This window comes from Anabrus simplex, chromosome 8, assembly GCF_040414725.1.
Source record: "Anabrus simplex isolate iqAnaSimp1 chromosome 8, ASM4041472v1, whole genome shotgun sequence".
NCBI lineage: Eukaryota > Metazoa > Arthropoda > Insecta > Orthoptera > Tettigoniidae > Anabrus > Anabrus simplex.
The window spans coordinates 205182186-205205198 of NC_090272.1; positions in this window are offsets into that span (position 1 = coordinate 205182186).

Here is a 23013-nt window from a genome sequence, read left to right on the forward strand (position 1 = left end):
CACATTGGCACGATTAAGGGACATGTGTGTACCAAATTTTATGATTCTAGCATATACATAAGTAGGCAAAATGTAATATAATATGTTAAAAATGCACCAAAATTTCACCCTCTTCAAAATTTGAACTCAATTTACCCCCTTAATATAGGAGATACGAGGATATGGTTTAGAAACAAACCTTTAGAGCGATAAATGAGGCGTCTAATGGCGCAAGCCGTTCCTTAATATCATAAACCGTTTAGGAGATATGAATCTCGAAGTGGAAGTCTGCACTTTTCAACGTGCTCATGCTTATCCGTCATCTATATATATAAAAGCAAGTCGGGCTGGAGCGATGTATATATAAATATTTAAAAATGAAAAAAGACGTGAATTAATGAGGCATTTCCAGAAATCTCAGAAATTTGAAACTTGGTACGAGGGAAACTGATGACCCCAGGATCCCTAGAAAAATCGGAAATTCTCAAAATTCCATGAAGGGGGCACGCTGGGGGGGCTCAAATTTAGGGCTCAGCATTAGAACACAGTCGTATAGTATATCCAAAACGATAACTTATAGGTTTCGTGGGCTTAAAAATTTTCGGGAATTTCCTCATTTTTATCCCCCAACCCCCCAAATCAAGATGGCGGCACAACCTGCCAGACGAGGTAGACAATTGAAATTTGGTGAAATTATAGCTTTTGGTCCCTAACCGACGGGAAAATTCCAACATGTTCAAATTTTTCACTTTTTACCCCCAAAGATATCGAAATATGGAGGCAATTTTAATGACTGTGCAGACATTCCTTTTGAGCTATTTTTTGGCTAAACGGTAAGTCGTATCACAAAACGGATGGCACAATGTCGCTTCAATTCGGAGTGATTTACAACTTTGGTCCTGTGACATTTTGTCGTATCTCTCTCCCTTATACGTTAAATTTGGCCGTATTTCTGGATTGTTCGTAAATTTGGTGATTTTTACAAGTATATTTCATTGTTTGACACACATATAAGAACAATAGGATCATCGCGTTAGGTGCGCACATTGGCACGATTAAGGGACATGTGTGTACCAAATTTCATGATTCTACCTTATACATAAGTAGGCAAAATGTAATGTGAAATGTTAAAAATGCACCCAAATTTCACCCCCTTCAAAATGTGAACTCAATTTACCCCCTTAATATGGGAGATACGAGGATATGGTTTAGAAACAAACCTTTAGAGCGATAAATGAGGCGTCTGATGGTGCAAGCCGTTCCTTAATATCATAAACCGTTTAGGAGTTATGAATCTCGAAGTGGAAGTCTGCACTTTCCAACGTGCTCGTGCTTATCCGTCATCTATATATATAAAAGCAAGTCGGGCTGGAGCGATGTATATATAAATATTTAAAAATGAAAAAAGACGTGAATTAATGAGGCACTTCCAGAAATCTCAGAAATTTGAAACTTGGTACGAGGGAAACTGATGACCCCAGGATCCCTAGAAAATCGGAAATTCTCAAAATTCGCTGAAGGGGGCACGCTGGGGGGCTCAAATTTTGGGCTCAGCATAAGAACACAGTCGTATAGTATATCCAAAACGATAACCTATACGTTTCGTGGGCTTAAAAATTTTCGGGAATTTCCTCATTTTTATCCCCTATCCCCCAAATCAAGATGGCGGCACAATCTGCCAGACGAGGTGGTCCTCCCCATGCTATTTCTTGGATAAGGCTAAGAGACATGCAATTTTAAAACAATCTCATTTGCTGCACGCTCAGTATTTACATCGATATCCGTATACAATGTAGAGTACCGTAGCGAAGCACGGGTACATTTGCTAGTCCCCTAATACATGCAGCACTTGCTCCAGCAATTACAAGATCAGGCCTCCCAGAGGCACTTTTACAACACTTGAAAAAGAGCTAACGTGCCCTCAGTTCTCAAGCCTACTGAAGGCCACCAAAAATATCTTACATCTTTTGGTTGTCCAGGGCCCAAGTTACAAATTGAAACAGGGGTGACTCGTACCCAACCTATAGGGCCTTCGTGTAAAAAGATATAACTGTTAAATAAATGGCCCGAACACAAAATGAAAGGAGGCGAATGCTTGCACTCCTATATATGAACACTTAAAACCTAAGGGGCACTAGGCCGATGAAACAGGGGCTAGTCCCAAACTATGGAGGTTAATAAGAATAAATTAGAACATTACGGAAAGGAAGAAAACCAGTTACAAAACGTAGTCACCTCAGCCCAATATGAAGGGGAGCTCGAGAGGGTACATCACTCTCTATCCCCGATTTACAGTTAAAGATTTTGTGAAGTTTTACATTAGCCGGCTGAAAGTTACATATTTAGGAAAACTAGATTACATAATTAATATTTCGGACATTTCCCTCGGGTTAAACTGCGGAGCTAGCAAAACGGTAAGATGTTATGTGGCCATTACCTAGTCGAAGAACTGCTGCCTGGTAAAAGAGGCCTCCCGCCTCCTGCTTGACACACACACTTAGTAAGCTGACGATCAATTGGTCAAGAGACGTGAAAATCCGCAGTTTATAAACCTTCGGAGAAAGTTCGAGACCAATCAAGATTAAACTAGCCACACCTTCTCATTTGTATTGGTGGATTTAAAAGTTACACTCAAAATCGAAGTAGAAGAAGAAGAAGAAGAAGGCTATGATAGATTGAAAATTAATTACAGAAATTTGAGATTGGCTAGATTCAAAACTGGCGGAAAGAAAAGATAAATATTGCCAACCCAAAAATAAATTATTATTATTATTGTACCGGGCGGTACACCTCCACGCCGCTAATTCAAAATGTGCGCCAGTTGAAACTCCTCTGCTGGAGGAAGTCTGAACTTTATTGACGGTATTTTTCTACTTTCTCAGAAGATGTCACTACCTGGAAATTTTGGAGTTTTAGAACTGTGTCATTTTTGATGTGTTTTTGTTTTGCTTGAAGTAAGAAGTGTGAACTTTCTCTTCTAGAGGACACTAATGAAGATCGACAATAGTGCACCCTGGTGGGAAGTGAAAGAACTTTTTTTGGAGAAAATGTAATTTCAAAAGTTTGTTCTTTGCTAAATTTCTTTCAGTCATTAGTTAAGTTGGCAATATTAACCCTTTCTTTCCCCTTGTTTTAAATCTAGCCAATCCCGAATTTCTTAATTTTCCACCAATAATGTGTTTCTTCTTCATCTTGTGTAGGGGTTTCTCTTTTTTCTCCAATAAAGTGATTGTGGGCGGGTGTTCTCATTCCCCTAACGCCTAGAACCTTCCGCGAGAGTATATAAACTGCTGATTTTTGGGTCTCTGCGCCACTTCTGTTCCATCTTTCAGTGTGTAAAGTACATAGCAGGGGGCGGGAAGCGCCTCTTTCTTCGGCGACAGTCAACAACCAGGTAATGGCCGATTAATTACTTCTTTTCTTGCTTGCTCAGCAGTTTAACTCTCGGGGCGGGTCCGAAGCTTTTCCATTATGTAACCTTCCTTAAAATGTAAAGAAACTTGTATCTATTCCATCTTTTAAACTGCATATCGGGATAGAGAGTGCTTAACCCTCTCGAGCTCCCAATCATATTGTTTTGAGGTGAACTTATTTTTTCTTAACCTATTCTTCGTTAATGTAATGTAAATTGGTCTTCTCTAATTCACCTCTGTAGTATGGGATTAGCCCTTGCTTTAACGGCCTAGCGCCAAGTAGGTTTTAAATAAAGTGTATTAGGAGTGCGGAGAGCCTCCTTTCAAGTTGGTATTTTAGAGGCCATGTAATTTTCCTTTTTTAATTAATAGGCCTCAGTAGATTGGGTATTTTACCCCTGTGTTTATGTCCGTTGAGGACAGCTTGAAGGTGGAGTTTGGTGTGGCCTGGGAAAGGCTTACAGTTGAGAGCGAGTGGCTCTTTTTTTTTCGAAAACTGAGTGTTGTATGCCTCGAGGAGGCTTTACTGTGTAATTTGGAGCAAGTGCTCCAGGGTTTGATTGGGGTCTTCTGCCCCGTTGTTGAAATTTGTATATCGTAAAGTTGGGCTAGTTGCTCAAGAATTGTGTTTTCAGGGCTCGAAGCCCAAATCCTGTAAATACTGTAATTGTACCTTGTGGTCTTGCTACTCCGTACCTGCCATTCTTGTTATTTCTGAATTTTGGAAAGAAAATATAACCTTGTTAAATTTTACATTAACTTTGATTCCGTAGTTTGAGACCCGTTCACGCCCGCACCTTCTTTCACCTCTACCTACCACTAAAACTCGGTAACAATTATTATTATTATTATTATTATTATTATTATTATTATTATTATTATTATTATTATTATTATTATTATTATTATTATTATTTCATAGGATGGAGCAAATTCCTACTCTTATAATTTTATCGTCCTGTGTAGTATTGTGTTATTTCAGGTTTGATGTTTGCATTGAATTATTCAATGTATTTGTATTTAGTTTACGTTATTCGTGTTGTCTACTTCAACGACAAGAAGACGTCTGCGATCCACCGCGCCGCTGACTTACTTGATACGATTCTCCGGTAACCATAGCAACGTCGTGCTAACACCCTCAGCGCCATAACCATATCATGTTATCATCGGATGAAGCGCAGAACTATAAAAGAAAATGTGAGAGGGTGTCTCACGTTTCGTCCCGGGGAAGCGAATACATCTGTCTTAATCACATAAGAAATGAGCCATTCTGGAGCGTAAAGTGAATTTTCTACTTCTCTATAAGTACTACAGTCTCACATACTCGCACACTGAATAGTCACTGTTATGAGCCGTAGGCCTACGCAGAAAATAACCTTTAAAGAGTTTAGCATACACATGGTCGGTGGATTTTATTAACTTAAAATCACAAAATATGCCTACAAATTTGTGGCGAATGCTCCTCACCGTATTACAGTTCAATAGTGGCTCGCAGGCTAAACAACAGCTGAAAGTAGTGGCGGCCCGCGGATAAAACATCCGAGGGTTCACCACTTTGGAAAATAACGTGTTCAGTTTTATTGTTACTTGATGTTTATGAATGAAAACCGACAACCTGTTTTTCAGTCATTGACCGGGTCAGGGATGGAATGAGTGAAGCAGATATAGGCTGTTAGTACGATGGGGTCGCCACTACCAAAGTGATTTATTAATGACTGATAGATGCTATGAAATGAGAATGGAGAGTGTTGCTGGAATGAGAGATGACAGGGAAAACCGGAGTATCCGGAGAAAACCCTGTCCCGCCTCCGCTTTGTCCAGCACAAATCGCACATGGAGTGACCGGGATTTGAACCACGCTATCCAGTGGTGAGAGGCCGACGCGCTGCCGTCTGAGCCACGGAGGATTTTACTTGATGTTTATATAGATGCTAAATAGTGCTGTTGCTTGACTAGCAACGCGACTTTCCCTTTAAGGCACACGGCTGCAGCTCGACGAAGTTACCAAAACAATGGGGAATGAAAGAGGGAGAACATGAGGTGCAGTTACTTTAAGCTGATCCAGTGCCCTTTGATTTTGAAGACGTTGCTTGCGTAGGAATAATTGCTTCAAGAATGTGTTGGACAGACTACTGTTATTTATGACTTGTCGTATTATGCTGTTTAATTTTCATAAAACACATATTACTAATTAAAAGTTTAGTTAATTAGATAAACTTAGGTTACGAACAATTATTGATGCTATGGAAATCGCAGTTACCAAAATATTCTCGTTCATTGCGGTTAATTACAGTACATTAGAACTGCAAAAACATGAAGTTAAAATTCCTTCAAAGCAGCTACAAACGGCAAATTTTAACCGCGCGCTCTGAGACAACATTTCGGCTAATTTCGGGACAGCTCGCGTCTATCACTGGTCCACTTTTTTAAAAATCATATTCATTTTATTTCTCACAAATTACAAGGTAAACAGCTAACAAGAATGGTAACACAACAAGCAAATCGCAAGCATCACTCAATCTCTTGTTACAGTATAATGTTCACTTGTCGCATGAACCTTTTTCCTTTGAAAAATGAGCTTTACATTATTTCTCTCTTACGCTATTCCTCTAGAAAATATCCATTACAACTGAGGGTAAAAAAGAACATCAGCACAAAACACACCATAAAAAACACATTGTGTGAAAAACACTGCACTGTTCACTGGACGACCATTCGAAAGTTATAATAAAACATTCTTGATTTCCTTGACGTGAGTTTTCTCTGTCGGTGACACACGTTACTGTTGCGAGATATCTGTGGAACAGCAGAGGTGAAAGAAGGTGCGTGGGTGAACAGGTCTCAGGCTACGAAATTAAAGTTAATTTAAAATTTAACTAGGTTATATTTTCTTTGCAAAATCAAGAAATAACAAGCATGGCAGGTACAGAGTAGCAAGGCAACACGGTACAATTATAGTATTTACAGGATTTGGGCTTCGAGCCCCGAACTCACAATTCTTGAGCAATTAGCCCAGTTTTACCCCAAAACAAGTTTCAACAGAGGGGCAGAAAACCCCATTCACGCCCAGGAGCACTTGCTCCAAATTACACAGTAAAGCCTCCCCGAGGCACACAGAACCAAATTTCAAAAAGAGCAAACCGCTCTCAACGTTCAAGCCTATAAAAGGCCACACCAAACTCCACCTTCAAGTTGTCCTCTAAGGACATAAACACAGGGGTAAACATACCCAACCTACTGAGGCCTATTAAGTGAGAAAAGGTTAATTACATGGCCTCTAAAATACCAATTTGAGAGGAGGCGATCTGCACTCCTAATACATTTTGTTTAAAACCTAATCTGGCTCTAGGCCGCTAATTCAAGGGCTAATCCCATACTAAAGAGGTGACTTAAAAAGGGAAACAGTTTACATTACGTTAAGGAAGAAACGGTTGAGGAAATAAGTTCACATCAATACAATATGAGTGGGAGCTCGAGAGGGTTAAGCACTCTCTATCCCAATATGTAGTTAAAACAGAAAGAATTGACACCGAGTGTCTTTACATTATTAAAGGAAAGTTACATGGAAAGGCTTCGGACCTGCCCCGAGAGTTAAACTGCTGAGCTAGCAAGAAAAGAAGTTATTAAAAGGCCATTACCTTGTGGATGAACTGCTGCCCGAAGAAAGAGGCGCTTCCCGCCCCCTGCTACGTACTTTACACACTGAAAGATGTTACAGAAGTGGCGCGGAGACCCGAAAATCAGCAGTTTATATACTCTCGCGGGAAGTTCGAGGCGTTTCAGGAAAGAGAACACCCTCCCACAAAAACTTTATTGGCTAGGGTTAAGCAATATATCCCCTTTGGAGAAGATACACCTGATTGGTCAGAAATTAATTAAAGAAATTCGGGATTGGCTAAATTCAAAACAAGGGGAAAGAAAGGGTTATACAGCCAACTTAAACAATAACAGAAAGAAATTTAACAAGGAACAAACTTTTGAAATAAAAATTTCTCCAAAAAACAGTTCTTTCACTTCGCCCTAGGGTGCACCATTGTAGTTCTTCAGTAGTGTCCTCTAGAAGAGAAAGTTCACACTTCTTACTACAGGTAAAACAAAAATACATCGAAAAACGACCCAGTTCAGAAACTTCAAAATTTCCAAGTAGTGACATCTTCTGAGAAACTTGAAAATTAATACAGTAGATAAAGTTCAGACTTCCTCCAGCAGAGGAGTTTCAACTGGCGCAAAGTTTGAATTAGCGGCGTGGAGGTGTACCGCCCGGTACAGACCTCCCCCCCCCCCAAAAGTCCCTCCAGGGGTGACACATGAAATTTGTTTGATAACAAGGTCCAAGTTATGATGTTGATATGGAGATTAATTGCAGAAGCATTTATAAAAAATTTCTAAATTTGGGTTTGATCCAGTTTCAAAATTCTTTATAGTTATTGCTGATGTAATGTCTTTATGTTTGTAGAAGTTGAATTCAGAAGGAAACTTTTAGTTTTTAAAGTTGAGGAAAAATTTTCTAAGTCCACCAGATATTGCAGTAAAATCAAAAAAAAAAAAAAAGGTAGTAATGTTGAACTGGAATGTCCATATAGCTGGATATGTACTTTAAACGTTGATCAGTTTGACGGCCAGACCAGCCGCCGCTGCTTGAGTTCAGAGGAGGCCGCTCGGACCCCTCAAGTACCCTGAGATACCGCTCGCCCGCACTATGAGAGGAGTAGTGGAGTTGAAGCACGCCGCGCCCGCGGCGAACATGCAGGTCGCGGGCCAGTTACAGGTTGTGCGCCGCACATCAGCCTTGGCCGGGAGGAGGACTCCGGCTCGCCGTACACAGGTTGGCCTCACTGGAGAAGGGCGGGCCCGTACCCTGCCTCAGGAGCGGTACGGCGCCGCGCTGCTGCGGGGGCACTGAAACATTAAAGCTCGGCGGCAGAATTTTGTTGGACCATCATCTTTTTTGAGGGCACAGGCATTGTGGAGAGGTTGAGGGGCCAGCGGCGTGAAGATATTCATGGCATATATAAGCCACTGTGTGTTATGTTAGCAGGAGACGGGAGCGTGGTAATGGCCATGGTAAGGACAGGATAGCAATTTAACTGATCGGGGGAGGATTACAAAAATAATTACACACAAAGGAAACAGATTCCAAGAGCAGAAGGCCTTAAAAGTGAAACCCCTCAAAAAAAATATAACCTTCCTATTTCTTTCCAAATTAAATGAAGCAAGTTAACACAGAAATTACACCGGTTTCACCTGTGACAGGTGAACCCTAAATATCCTCTCGGTAGCTGGATTGCTTAACAATAAGGTAACGGGAGTAAGGAAATCGAGAATGATACACGGCCCATGAAATCTGGGGGCAAGCTCGCCCGCGGGAACAAAATTCTTGACCATCACCTGGTCGCCTACCTTCAAATTGGTGGGTCTCCGTCCACGATCATATCTTTCCCTAACCTTTTCATGAGACACTTTGAGATTGGCTTTAGCCTTCTTCCAAAGATCTTTAATGTTATCTGGGTCTATTATCTCAGGTAGAATGTCACTCAGAGACCAGAGGTTAGAGAGCGGCGTGTTGGGAACAAACTTGAACATCAGCGAAGCTGGCGTAAACTTATGAGATTCATGAACCGCCGAGTTCAAAGCAAAAGCTAACCAATGCAGGGACGTGTCCCACCTGGAATGATCTTCGTGATGATAGGCGATAAGCGCGGACCTGAGATTACGATTAACCCGTTCAGCCAGAGATGGTTGAGGGTAATAAGCAGAAGTTGTCACATGAGAGATGGACAGGTCAAAGCAGAATTTACGAAATAAATTAGATGTGAAAGCCTTAGCATTATCAGACACAATATATTGACACGGACCAAAAGAAGCAATGATAGAATTTAGACAAGTAATGGTGGACTGAGCGGTAGCCAGCTTAGTCGGGAATAACCAGGAAAATCTTGTAAAACCATCTACACATACAAAGATGAACTTGTTGGCATTTCCCATCGACTGGGGGAAGGGTCCTACATAATCAATATAGAGGCGTTCCATAGGGCGCGCCGCTTGATGAGAAGACAACAGGCCTACCTTGGTGGACATGGTGGGTTTACTAAGCAAGCAGGATTTACAAGCCTTTACTAGTTCACGGATTTCCCCGTCCGTACCTTTCCAGATGAACATTTCACGAATCTTCTCACGAGTTTTAAAGATGCCTAGGTGCCCCCCTAATGGGGTCTCATGATAGTACTTGAAGATCATAGGTACAAGAATAGCTGGAACGACAACCTTCATCATCTTGTCATGCCTCGAAAGGCAACATAAAACACCATTCCTCAGTACATAAGGGACGACATGTTCCCCAGAAGAAAGGGTTTCCATTATCGGAGCCAGCGTCGGATCTTCACGTTGATATTTCTCGATATCCCTAAACAGCATGGGAGCATCTGTTAAGATGGCATTAACATCAGATAGTATGGACTCGGGAGGTGTTGAACTGTCGACCGGTTCATGGTTCTCAACGTCGTTGGAAAACATACGGCTGAGTCCATCAGCAACAACATTTTCGGTACCTCTGATATGCCTGACATCGAATTGGAAGGCAGAAATACGAATGGCCCAACGGGCTATACGACCAGTACGACGCGGCCTACCTAAGACCCAGCTTAAGGCTTGATTATCTGTCTCCAGGTCGAATTTGACATGTTCCAGATAGAGACGGAACTTTTCTAAGGCAAATAAGACTGCCAAACCTTCGAGCTCATAGATAGAATACTTGGCTTCTTGAGCCGATAGAGTCCTAGATGCATAGGCGATGGGTCCCCTCCCTAGTTCAGTCTCTTGAAGAAGGACTGCCGCTACCGCCGACGACGACGCGTCGGTTTGGACGATGAATTTCTTCGCGAAATCAGGCATAGCAAGGACAGGGGCATTACAGAGAGCTAATTTAAGATCTTCAAAAGCGGCTTCTTGAGAAGGTCCCCACTCGAATTTGATGCCTTTCCTACGAAGAAGGTTTAAGGGCGCCGCTCTATTAGCGAAGTTAGGAATAAACTTCCTGAAGAAATTCACCATACCAATGAACCTGGCGATACCTTTGATGTCCTTGGGAGGTTTAAAATCACGGATGGCCTGTGTTCTAGAATGATCGACTGCAACACCATCAGGTGACACAATATGCCCTAGGAATGACATGGAGGGCTTAGCAAAGGCAACCTTGGACAACTTAACAGTTAACCCAGCCTTACGAAGGCGATTGAGAACTTCTCGCAGATGATGTAGATGTTCTTCAAAGGTCTCCGAAAATACGACGACATCATCCAGGTAGTGATACAAGTACTCAAATTTGATGTCGGAGAAGACCCTATCTAGCAGTCTAGTGAGAACAGCTGCTCCCGTGGGGAGCCCGAAAGCCACGCGGTTGTATTCATACAAATTCCAATCCGTGGCAAACGCTGTAAGATGTTTAGACTCTTCGGCTAGAGGAATTTGATTATAGGCCTGATTCAGGTCCAAGATAGTAAAGAACTTGGCATTACGAAACCATGAAAAGCAAGAATGAAGGTCGGGAAGGGGCACAGATTGTAACACCACCTTCCGATTGAGAGCCCTATAATCAATGACAGGCCCGAAGCTCCCTTGGGGTTTCGGGACTAGAAAAATAGGTGAAGAATACGCCGACTTAGAGGGCCTAATAATACCATCCTTCAACATCTGATCGATGATTTCTTTCAGAGCCTTCATTTTAGGTGCAGACAGCCTATATGGTGGAAAACGGACAGGAATCGAATCCGTGACCTCAATTTTGTATTCGATAAGGTCAGTAACACCAAGAGTATCAGAGAACACCTCTGGAAACGACTGACACAACTTACGAATACTATCTGCCTGCTCCTCAGGTAGATGTCTAAGGTCTAACAACATCTAATCCTGGGTAGGCGAAATAGATGAACATGATGCAGAATTACATTTCAATAATGGGATTTTACAATTAGACAAAAATTTGAAAGTGCACGACCTACTCTGAAGATCGAGCACAAGACCAGTGTGAGAAATGAAGTCAGCTCCCAATATAATGGGGCAAGACAAGTGCTTGGCGACAAACAATTTGATTTTCCATGTAAATTTAAAAATACGAATTTTGACTTGTAAAGAACCTAGAATTTCTAATGGAGATGAATTAGCCGAAACATATTGGATCGCAGACAAACAATAGTCAGGAAGCTTACAAACAGATTTCAAATTTGAATACCATTCAGCCGAAATAATAGAACAAACACTGCCTGAATCTAAAAGAGCTGTTACAGGTTCATTATTTAACTCAATTTTGAGAAAAGGTACGGGTGCGGGGGTATCCGCCGCAATCCTATGACATTCTTTGGGGCATTCAAAAGATGAATTTGAGAACTGAATTTTCCCTGAATTTTCGACCTGTTTACCAGGGGCTGAGCCTCGGGAAGATGGATTAGTCGACTCAGCCGAAGCCACTAGTCACTTTATATTATTGGCATTGGTGGAAGTTGCACTAGAAGTTGAGCAGGAGGGGGTGCTATTTGAATTTGGGCAATTCTTGGCGATATGTGAGAAAGCCCCACATTTAAAACAGCCTTGTGATGAGCCAGCTCCATTATTTGCCCTACTAGATTTGATCAATGGACATTTATTGGGAAGATGGTCCGGCGACCCGCAAGCATAACATTTACGGGGTGTAACTGGTCGGCGAGGTGGAGGCCGAGGATTACTAAAAGAAGGAGGGGGTTCTTTCGCTACACGCAAGGAATCGGCGTATCTAACTCCTTCCGCTGAGACGGCCAATGCTTCAAGTTCAGAGAAGGTTTGCGGGCACGCCGCGAAACACAAATATGACCTATAGGATGGCGAAATGCCTTCCACAATAGCCTGTGCAATCTGATCTTCAGGGAAGTGAAGAGCAAACACCCTAGTATAGAGTTTAATATCTTGGATGAAATCTGCCAAGTTTTCGTCCAACCGCTGTACATGATAATAGTACTTCTGAATAAGGGAGGACCTTGCCCTAGCCGAGATGAAGTTAGCTAGCAAGTGGGCGTGGAAGTCTTCAATAGATGATTGCTCGGCAATGGCTCTTACTATTTTGTCTGAGAGAATACCAATTGCATAGGGATAGATGATTTGCAAAATCTGACATGGAGAAAGAGAAAAAACAAGGGCATGATCCTGAAATTCAACTAAAAACCTTAAGAAAAAAATAACTTCACTGGTAGTGTTAACAGAAAACTTAGAGATACCTCTGAGCAACATTGCTAATGGATGGGGCAAGCTGCTGAACCCAGGTGACATAGTAGGTAAAGGTTTAAGCGGCGAAGAAGTTAATTCAGAACGTACATTATTCAACGAGGTACGGTGTTCAGACTCGTTGTCCAATGGGGCAGAGGTTGTTTGAGCAGCAACGGTTTTCCTATTGACTTCTCCCTTAGGAGGCTCTTCCTCGCTACCTACATTCACCCTGGCGGGTTGATCAGTTTTGGGAGGAACTTCCCCAGTTAACAATTGGGTAACCTTACTGGACAATTCAGAAAGATTTTCAAGGACCATACTCGCTTCCTTCCTCTAAACGTCATTCAACTTCAGAGACAACAGATCATTAACTCTATTTGAAAAATGAAATAGCCTGGCTTGCACACGCTTAATTTGATTAGGCGAAGGATCATTTTCTTCAAAAAAACTAACTACAGATGCTAGCTCAGTAGTATTGTCAGTGATCGTGGAAAGAGAGTCGTCAATTTCTTTCTCTCCCAAAGTGTGGATGGAAATGGGCAAATCAAGGGACTCTCTAAGCTTATTCGTATCTACCGCAACCGTGCCTCCAGATTGCACATTTCTAATAGTCAATTCATAGATCAACTCCTCCTTGCGCAAATAGTTAAGATGGAGAACATCGCGAGGGCCGGGCATGATGACAGAACAATTTTGAAAAAAAAAACTGAAAAATTTCCAGCAACAGAGAAAATTGTTAGAGTTCGGATCAAAACAATGTTTAGCCGTCAAAAGGGGCTAAATTGAGACCCATTCAACCACGCTCTGCTACCACTTCTTACCAAGTTTTTGTGTTAGGCAGAGGTGAAAGAAGGTGCGGGGGTGAACAGGTCTCAGGCTACGAAATTAAAGTTAATTTAAAATTTAACTAGGTTATATTTTCTTTGCAAAATCAAGAAATAACAAGCATGGCAGGTACAGAGTAGCAAGGCAACACGGTACAATTATAGTATTTACAGGATTTGGGCTTCGAGCCCCGAACTCACAATTCTTGAGCAATTAGCCCAGTTTTACCCCAAAACAAGTTTCAACAGAGGGGCAGAAAACCCCATTCACGCCCAGGAGCACTTGCTCCAAATTACACAGTAAAGCCTCCCCGAGGCACACAGAACCAAATTTCAAAAAAAGCAAACCGCTCTCAACGTTCAAGCCTATAAAAGGCCACACCAAACTCCACCTTCAAGTTGTCCTCTAAGGACATAAACACAGGGGTAAACATACCCAACCTACTGAGGCCTATTAAGTGAGAAAAGGTTAATTACATGGCCTCTAAAATACCAATTTGAGAGGAGGCGATCTGCACTCCTAATACATTTTGTTTAAAACCTAATTTGGCTCTAGGCCGCTAATTCAAGGGCTAATCCCATACTAAAGAGGTGACTTAAAAAGGGAAACAGTTTACATTACGTTAAGGAAGAAACGGTTGAGGAAATAAGTTCACATCAATACAATATGAGTGGGAGCTCGAGAGGGTTAAGCACTCTCTATCCCAATATGTAGTTAAAACAGAAAGAATTGACACCGAGTGTCTTTACATTATTAAAGGAAAGTTACATGGAAAGGCTTCGGACCTGCCCCGAGAGTTAAACTGCTGAGCTAGCAAGAAAAGAAGTTATTAAAAGGCCATTACCTTGTGGATGAACTGCTGCCCGAAGAAAGAGGCGCTTCCCGCCCCCTGCTACGTACTTTACACACTGAAAGATGTTACAGAAGTGGCGCGGAGACCCGAAAATCAGCAGTTTATATACTCTCGTGGAAAGTTCGAGGCGTTTCAGGAAAGAGAACACCCTCCCACAAAAACTTTATTGGCTAGGGTTAAGCAATATATCCCCTTTGGAGAAGATACACCTGATTGGTCAGAAATTAATTAAAGAAATTCGGGATTAGCTAAATTCAAAACAAGGGGAAAGAAAGGGTTATACAGCCAACTTAAACAATAACAGAAAAAAATTTAACAAGGAACAAACTTTTGAAATAAAAATTTCTCCAAAAAACAGTTCTCTCACTTCGCCCTAGGGTGCACCATTGTAGTTCTTCAGTAGTGTCCTCTAGAAGAGAAAGTTCACACTTCTTACTACAGGTAAAACAAAAATACATCGAAAAACGACCCAGTTCAGAAACTTCAAAATTTCCAAGTAGTGACATCTTCTGAGAAACTTGAAAATTAATACAGTAGATAAAGTTCAGACTTCCTCCAGTGGCGCAAAGTTTGAATTAGCGACGTGGAGGTGTACCGCCCGGTACAGACCACCCCCCCCCCCCCCAAAAGTCCCTCCAAGGGGTAACACAGAAGAACATAAACTTTTATTTCAACATAAGGTCCAAGCTATGATGTTGATATGGAAGTTAATTGCAGAAGATTGCTTCTCTTCTCCGCCAACTTTATCTTACCAAACGTAACTCTCTGCCCCAGACAAAGTAAACTTACTTTTTCTTTACATAAAAACCGAGCTTTTTTTTCTATTTGCTTTACGTCGCACCGACACAGATAGGTCTTATGGCGACGATGGGACAGGAAAGGCCTAGGAATGGGAAGGGAGCGTCCGTGCCCTTAATTAAGGTACAGCCCCAGCATTTGCCTGGTGTGAAAATAGGAAACCACGGAAAACCATCTTCAGCGCTGCCGACAGTGGGCTTCGAACCCACTATCTCCCGAATACTGGATACTTACGCGACTGCAGCTATCGAGCTCAGTTCAAGTCGTATGAATGTGTTCAGGGACATAATAGAGATACCTTATGACAAGTCAAGTTCGCGCAAATTTCAAGTGCTGTGTATCGAAATCTAGCCCTAAAGCTGTTCTGTAAGCTTCATTAGGATTAGCTGGTTCTGTCATCTGTCTTAGCAGAGAATAAATCCATTTCCAGAAAACTAAAATACTTCCTCACTTAGTAATTTTATGCCTCTGAGTGTCCACCTCTAGACTTCTTTTTTTTTTTTTTTTTTTACAGAGTGGGGATTGTGACGGAATTTTGTATCTTCTGTTGGAATAATTTCGTTAATAGCTTTATATGCGGCCACTTTCCAGTAAATTGGGGTATAAGGATCTTTGAAATTTATCCAGATGGCATTCCCTACTTGGGTACCACTCCATGAAGTGGGGTTGTGTTTCGTTCTTCTCTAACAGATGACCGTATATTACTCTGGTAGAATGAACGTTGTTTCCTGTCACTCTTATCGTATCTATCGCTTGCAGCGCTCTTCTAGAACATCATGTCGATACTGAATAATTTGGGTTTTGCTAACTTGTATTCCAGAAATAAGTATCACGATCAGATCCTAATCCTGTCGTAGCAGTCATTAACTCTCGCATTAATAGCGCTTGCCATTTTTCACCGACTGTGATGAGACCCAGTCCCCCTTTATCTACAGTTTTTCTCACTTGTTATCGTGCTGCACGAAACATATATCCTCGCCGTATATAATAACTAGGGCTCGGATGTTTAGGAAAAGTCATATTGTTCTTTGTCTCTCCTTTTTGCCTTATTGGATTTTGATGCAAATCAGGTGAATGGGGTCAAAACTAAGTGATCTTTGTCATATAATTGCATATATTGGCTATTTCTTATCATAAGGTCATATTTTAAGCAATTTTTGTAGAAACGTCATATTTTGGCGGTTTGATGACAGCTGTAGCTGTGTTCCGAATGCGAACAAGTGTTCACAAAACGTGAATCTTGTCATACACTTCAATTCCAACCGCGGAGAAGAATGAAAAACGTATGTGACTTTGCACCATAGGCCCTGGCGCTCTACCGTAATGTATTGAAAGACATCTACTTAATTCGTTTTGTGGTTGTCAATTTAAACTTTAACGTATATGAATAATATTAATGAACTCTGGACTTAAAAGTTCCAAAATATTTTTTTAAAGTACATTAATTTCTCGTTTTCTCGTATCTCAAACCATCAATGCAGGGTGCAAACGTGTTATGACTTTCAAAATGTTGTGTGATCTGATAATTTTAGCGAATTTAGTACTTTATGGGTTAATAGAGCAAACGCCTGAAAAGCCTTACATTTGATATGTTTTTGACAGTTTTGACATGCTCTATTGGTGAAAAATATCTCATTCCCTCCATGGGAATTTAGAATTTTCCAATTGGAATTGCTAGGTGGGCAATAATTCCATTGTGGAGATTTATCTCCCGTATGCAGTTATCAGACTGTGCCTTTTATAAGAGCTTCTGATAAGTTCACCTGCATACACCCCAGCGTCAGTGGGTAGGGTCTGACACATCCCACTCTGATGAGTCTATGTCAGACCTAAGACGAAACGCTGGTTAATAGAGCAAACGCCTGAAAAGCCTTACATCTGATATGTTTTTGACGTACATTTTAGGTATGTATTCACAAATGTTTGATAAGTGAATCAAGGACAATTGACTGTGAATAACTGCTAAAGGTGTATATTCATAAAATCAATATGAAAGTAAGAATAAATACAAATGTATATCAAAGGAATTGCCGTTTCGATTTATAATTTATTTTCAAATGGCCATATTTAGAGTAATCATTTTCGTGCCATATTTTGTAAATTTTGCGTCATATTTCTCACTTTTGTGGTCATATTTCGTCATATTTGCTTGCTTATTTGAGCTATTTTTAGGTCTCAAATATCCGAGCCCTAATAATAACTAATGCATATTTGAACTCGCTGGCTTACTTTAATCGGCGTGGGTAGAATTTTTGCCACATACCACAATTACGGCAAACAAGTTTATACGCCACACCATTCGAATGATGTTCAGGTTTCGACTCAAACTGATTGACAATGTGGTGCGTACCGTCTCGCCAGCGATACCTGGGCCCTGGGCTATGTTTCCCTTGCTCCTCATAGCTAATGGCCGTAGCCGTGTTGGAACACCGGATCCCGTGACATCTCCGAAATTAAGCAACAGTGGGCGTGGTCAAGATTTGGATGGGTTGTCACGCGCTGTTGGTGGGGGTTAGGGAATGGAGGAGCGGCCACCCTACCGTCCGTAAACTCCGGCTCAAGCACACCTCTGCGGAGGTTCGGACCTGCCTTCGGGTAGAATACACCCTTACCTCAAATAGCCTCTCGCCTCGCGCACCCGTCTTACGTCCCACAGCCCCACGCCCTCAGCCCTGAAATTGGGAACATGCATCATTTTCAAAAATATTTTTTTTTGAAAAGTACATCAATGAAATAGTACGTAAACGTATTACATTGTGGTATGTTGCCTTGTTTTCTACCATTAAAAAAATATTTAATAGTGCCTTTCCGCAAGGCGAGTGAAACGGCCTCTGACGTAAGCGGCGCGCTGTGACGTCACAATCCAGTACCGCATGGAGCTCTATCAGCCGTTGTGCATCAGCCGTTGCTAAAAGCCGATTGTTTATTATTCACGATCGCGAATAACTTCGAAATGACAGAAGAAAGGTTCGAAACAGCACAGTCAGACAATCTACCATGTGTAGATGTCATCATTCTTGAAAAATGTGACTTTTGTGGCCGCAGAAATTCGCGGATAACAAGCAAGTTTGTAAGTGGCGTCTTTTATATACGTGCAATGTACTGTAACCCATAGTATTAGGATAACAACGAACCGGGATAGATATCACATCACTTTCAACATTTCCTTCTAGACTGATTCCCCTATTAAAGAAGAACATTACATTTTCGGGCTTTCAGCATTAGTAAAGTAAGAAATCGGATTTCAGCACTAACATAAACATATAGGTAGCATTATAGTACTAGTCCGCTTCTGTGGTGTAGTGGTTAATGTGTGCCACTCCCGGAGGCCCGGTTTCAATTCCCGGCTCTGCCATGAAAGTTGAAAACAAATAGTACGAGGACTGGAACGGGGTCTACTCAGCCTCGGGAGGTCAACTGAGTAGAAGGGTTTCGAATCCCACCTCAGCCATCCTCGAAGTGGTTTTTCGTATTGTCCTACTTCTCCTCCAGGCACCTAAGGCCACGGCCGTTTCCTTCCCTCTTCCTTGTCTATCCCTTCCGATCCTCCCATCCTCCAACAAGGCCCCTGTTGAACATAACAGGTGAGGCCGCCTGGGCGAGGTAATGGCCCTCCTCACCAGTTTCATCCCATACTCAAAGTCTCACGTTCCAGGACACTGCCCTTGAAGTGGTAGAGGTGAAATCCCTCGCTGAGTCCGAGAGAAAACTAAACCTGAAGGATACACTGATTAAGAAAGAAAGAAAGAAAGAAGGAAAGAAAGATCATAGTACTATAGGGCTATAATCTATCATTCCCAAAAAAATATATATTTATGGTTGGGACAACTGGCCTACCCACTTCCAGGGCCCATGAAAGAGAATTAAAAATCTTTGTGGAGGGAAAAAGTTAAACATGATAAAGATAAATATGACTTCATCTAGTTTTCACAAGTCGGGCTGAGTGGTTCAGACTGTGCTGGCCTTCTGACCCCAACTTGGCAGGTTCGATCCTGGTTCAGTCCGGTGGTAGTTGAAGGTGCTCAAATACGTCAGCCTCGTGTCGGTAGATTTACTGGCACGTAAAAGAACTCCTGCAGGACTAAATTCCTGCACATCGGCGTCTACGAAAATCGTAGAAGTAGTTAGCGGGGCGTGAAGCCAATACCATTAATTACATTTGGCTTTTAACAAGCTGAGCATATCAGGAAAGAAAAGTGTCCCGGTGACATTTTAGTTGCTCAATACAGGAATGTCTTTGGGTGCTGTGACTTTTACTTTTTTTTTTCTGTTTGCTTTACGTCACACCGTCACATATAGGTCTTATGGCGACGATGGGACAGGAAAGGCCTAGGAATGGGAACAAAACGGCCGTGGCCTTAGGTACAGCCTCAGCACTTGCCTGGTGTGAAAATGGGAAACCACGGAAAACCATCTTCAGGGCTGCCGGCAGTGGGGTTCAAAACCCACTATCTCCCGGTTGCGAGCTCACAGCTGCGCGCTCCTAACCGCACGGCCAACTCGCGCGGTATTTTTACCCTTCGGTTTATTGACTTGGCTTGTATAACCTAAAACTTAGGCTAAGTTGGATAATATTTTAAACACCTACATCACTATTTTCACCTGTGTGCAATTATGTTATTTATTTCATTAATATTATGATAATTATTATAATTGAGCATTGTTAACTTATAAGACCCCAACAGACAAGCATTGGTTTTGTGTAGAGTTATACATTTGTTAAATTCACGTTGTTTCCTTTCATGATGTACAGGCCTATTCTTTGTTACATTATAGAGTAGAGATGGGCACTATCGACTGAAAACCGCTATCGACTAGTTGGGCGATAGTCCCTTCAAACTATCGACTAAATAGTCGAATGTTTTCAGTCGAACAAAAGTATTCATTACTTCCTGTCGAGAAGACTGACCAGTCGAATGATTTCAGTCGAATGAAAGTAGTCATATAACGCAAGTAGTCAGTCCATGAAAAACATTCGAATGTTTCCAGTCGAAACTCTCCGTATCAAAAGTGGAGAGTCGTACTTTTACGAATTCGACTCATTTTAAAGCAATTTACCAATAATTAGAAATCACTTGTATAGACACCCATTAAAATCCGATTTACGCACTCGTTCGTACTCGGGGCTAATAGATGGAGAGATGCCCATAATACGAACCAACATCATACGAATGGCCTTTCTTGGTGCTAAATGGACAGTGAAACGTAGAAAGACGACAATGAGGCTCTATTCCCGAACAATGCTAACAATAATAATATGTAAAACGCGTTCCTGTAGTACACAATCAAGATATACTGTATATGAGAACAGCCAAACACAATACTACCGTATTTTCTAGATTATTATTATAGTTATTCAGATTATTATTATTGTGTGCTAGTGGCTTTACGTCGCACCGACACAGATAGGTCTTATGGCGACGATGGGATAGGAAAGGCCTAGGAGTTGGAAGGAAGCGGCCGTGGCCTTAATTAAGGTACAGCCCCAGCATTTGCCTGGTGTGAAAATGGGAAACCACGGAAAACCATCTTCAGGGCTGCCGATAGTGGGATTCGAACCTACTACCTCCCGGATGCAAGCTCACAGCCGCGCGCCTCTACGGCCAACTCGCCCGGTAGATTATTATTATTATTATTATTATTATTATTATTATTATTATTATGCCTTATGTATGAATAGGGCTTAACGTAATTAAACAAATATGCAAAGAAATAGAGCATATAAACGAAAAGAAAAAATCGCCATATATCGTAGGTACATATGAAGTTAACATAATTATATATTACATATCTAAAGTGACCATAAATCGACAATTCCATTCACTTCCATGTCGCTGTGACTTGAGCGCGACTGAATTCAGTCGACTTGTTTTGTGCTGACTGGACAGTGAAACGTGGAGAGATGCGTGACGGAATTGCGACTGAATTCAGTCGACTTGTTTTGTGCTCACTGGACAGTGAAACGTGGAGAGATGCGTGACGAGAAGGCGACTGAATTCAGTCGACTTGTTTTTTAAAGTAGTCGACTATTACGATAGTTTAAACTATCGACTAGTTCGATAGTTATCAGTCGATAGTGCCCATCTCTATTATAGAGTATTTAGATATAGCCTAAATTTCTTTACCAATTAAGCTCTTCAATAAAGACATACATAACTGTCCCATGCCAAGATATATTGGTAGAATTAGAGCTGTCAAAATGGTTCATAACCCCTTCGATTTATTATCTTGACATGGATCACCCAAAACATAGGTTAGGTTAGGAGAATACTTTAATAATCAGCATTATTTAATGCACTGTTTTTTACTTTCATATTCCAAGATGTAATTGAAGCATTTAAATAAAGCATCATACATTAAAATTTAAAGTTTTACCACTAGAACAGCTGACATGGAAAAGTGATTTGAAAATTCAAACAAATTCATCTTACTTTAAAATCTTCAAAAAAATAAACTGTAGACTTTTCCGATATATCACCAGCATTTCTCCGGCTCGCCAAAATCCATTTCTCCCTAGTTTTAGCGTCTTTGGAACATTTATAAACAATTTGTTTGGTATGGTATGCGATGTGCTATTGCACATCGGAACTCTACACCATTTATAAGTTTTCTGCCTCACTGTCTGCGCAGGATTCATTTTAAGTCTAAAATATACCACTCAGATTATTATCCAATGTATAGACCTCGAATTTAACCATACTAGACACTAACGTAAAGTAGAAATACGCGAAGTGTATCCTGCTTCTCACAGCACACTATGTGTTACTTCGTCTGCTAATTCAGTCAACCTGTACGATGACGTCAGACCAATGAGATCGCGTGCTTGCGTGACGTGACATTTTCGTAGATTTTTATCACGTTTGGAGTTATTATTTGTACATTCTGATCACATTTTTGAATTCTGCATGAAATTTTGAATCAGATTAGCATATTTTTAATTAAAACCCCGGATCATGCATGTTCCCTATTGAACCTCTTCTCTGGTTCCGGAGAGCAACCGAGTGTGAATGTGTTGGGTATTCAGCCCGAAGGCTGGTTGGATCCTCAACAGGTTCACCATTAGCTGTCATAGATAGCCTAGGTGTCACTGAAGAGGCATACTAGGGAAATGAGGAGTGAGGTAGTTTCCCGTTGCTTTCCTCAAAATAAATATACAGAGGTAATTAAAGGAATAGTCTCTTGATAAAACATTTTACTAAGACTTGTCTATCTCTAGGGGGTTCACTGAATCACTGAACATATACAACGTGCCGCCACTGGCTGAGAGGCTCTTTTGAAACCAGGAATTGTGTGACCACCACCACCCTTCACTTTCATCCACACTTGAATTCAGGTAAACCGGGGGAGTTAGCCATGCAGTTAGGGGCACGTCGCTGTGAGCTTGCATGCGGGAGATAGTGGGTACGAATACCACTGCCGGCAGCCCTGACGATGGTTTTCCGTGGTTACCCATTTTCACACCAGGCAAATGGCTGCGGCCGCTCCTTAACACTCCTAGCCCTTTCCTATCCCATCGTCGACATAAGACATATATGTATCGGGTTGACGTACAATAACTTGTAAAAAAAATCAGGTAAATAAAGATCAACCTTCTTGATTGAAATATACTCTACAAAGTATAAGAGTCAAGTCCAAGGTTACAGTGGTGACCGTAATACACTACCTACTATACCATTTTGCGAATTCATTCCACGTCACGTTGTCATATTAATATTAAACTGTCCCTTATAACAAGACACTAATTACATTTAAAATTAAAACTAACCGAAATACACGAAAGACAATCAAAGACTGAAAGTACTGAAGCTTGAATGATATATTTACAAAGACGAACGAGCAAGGGATGAGCTGAAGTGTACCAGACATTAAATAAATAACTATTTAATTTCATCGAACTTCACTGCACAATAGCTA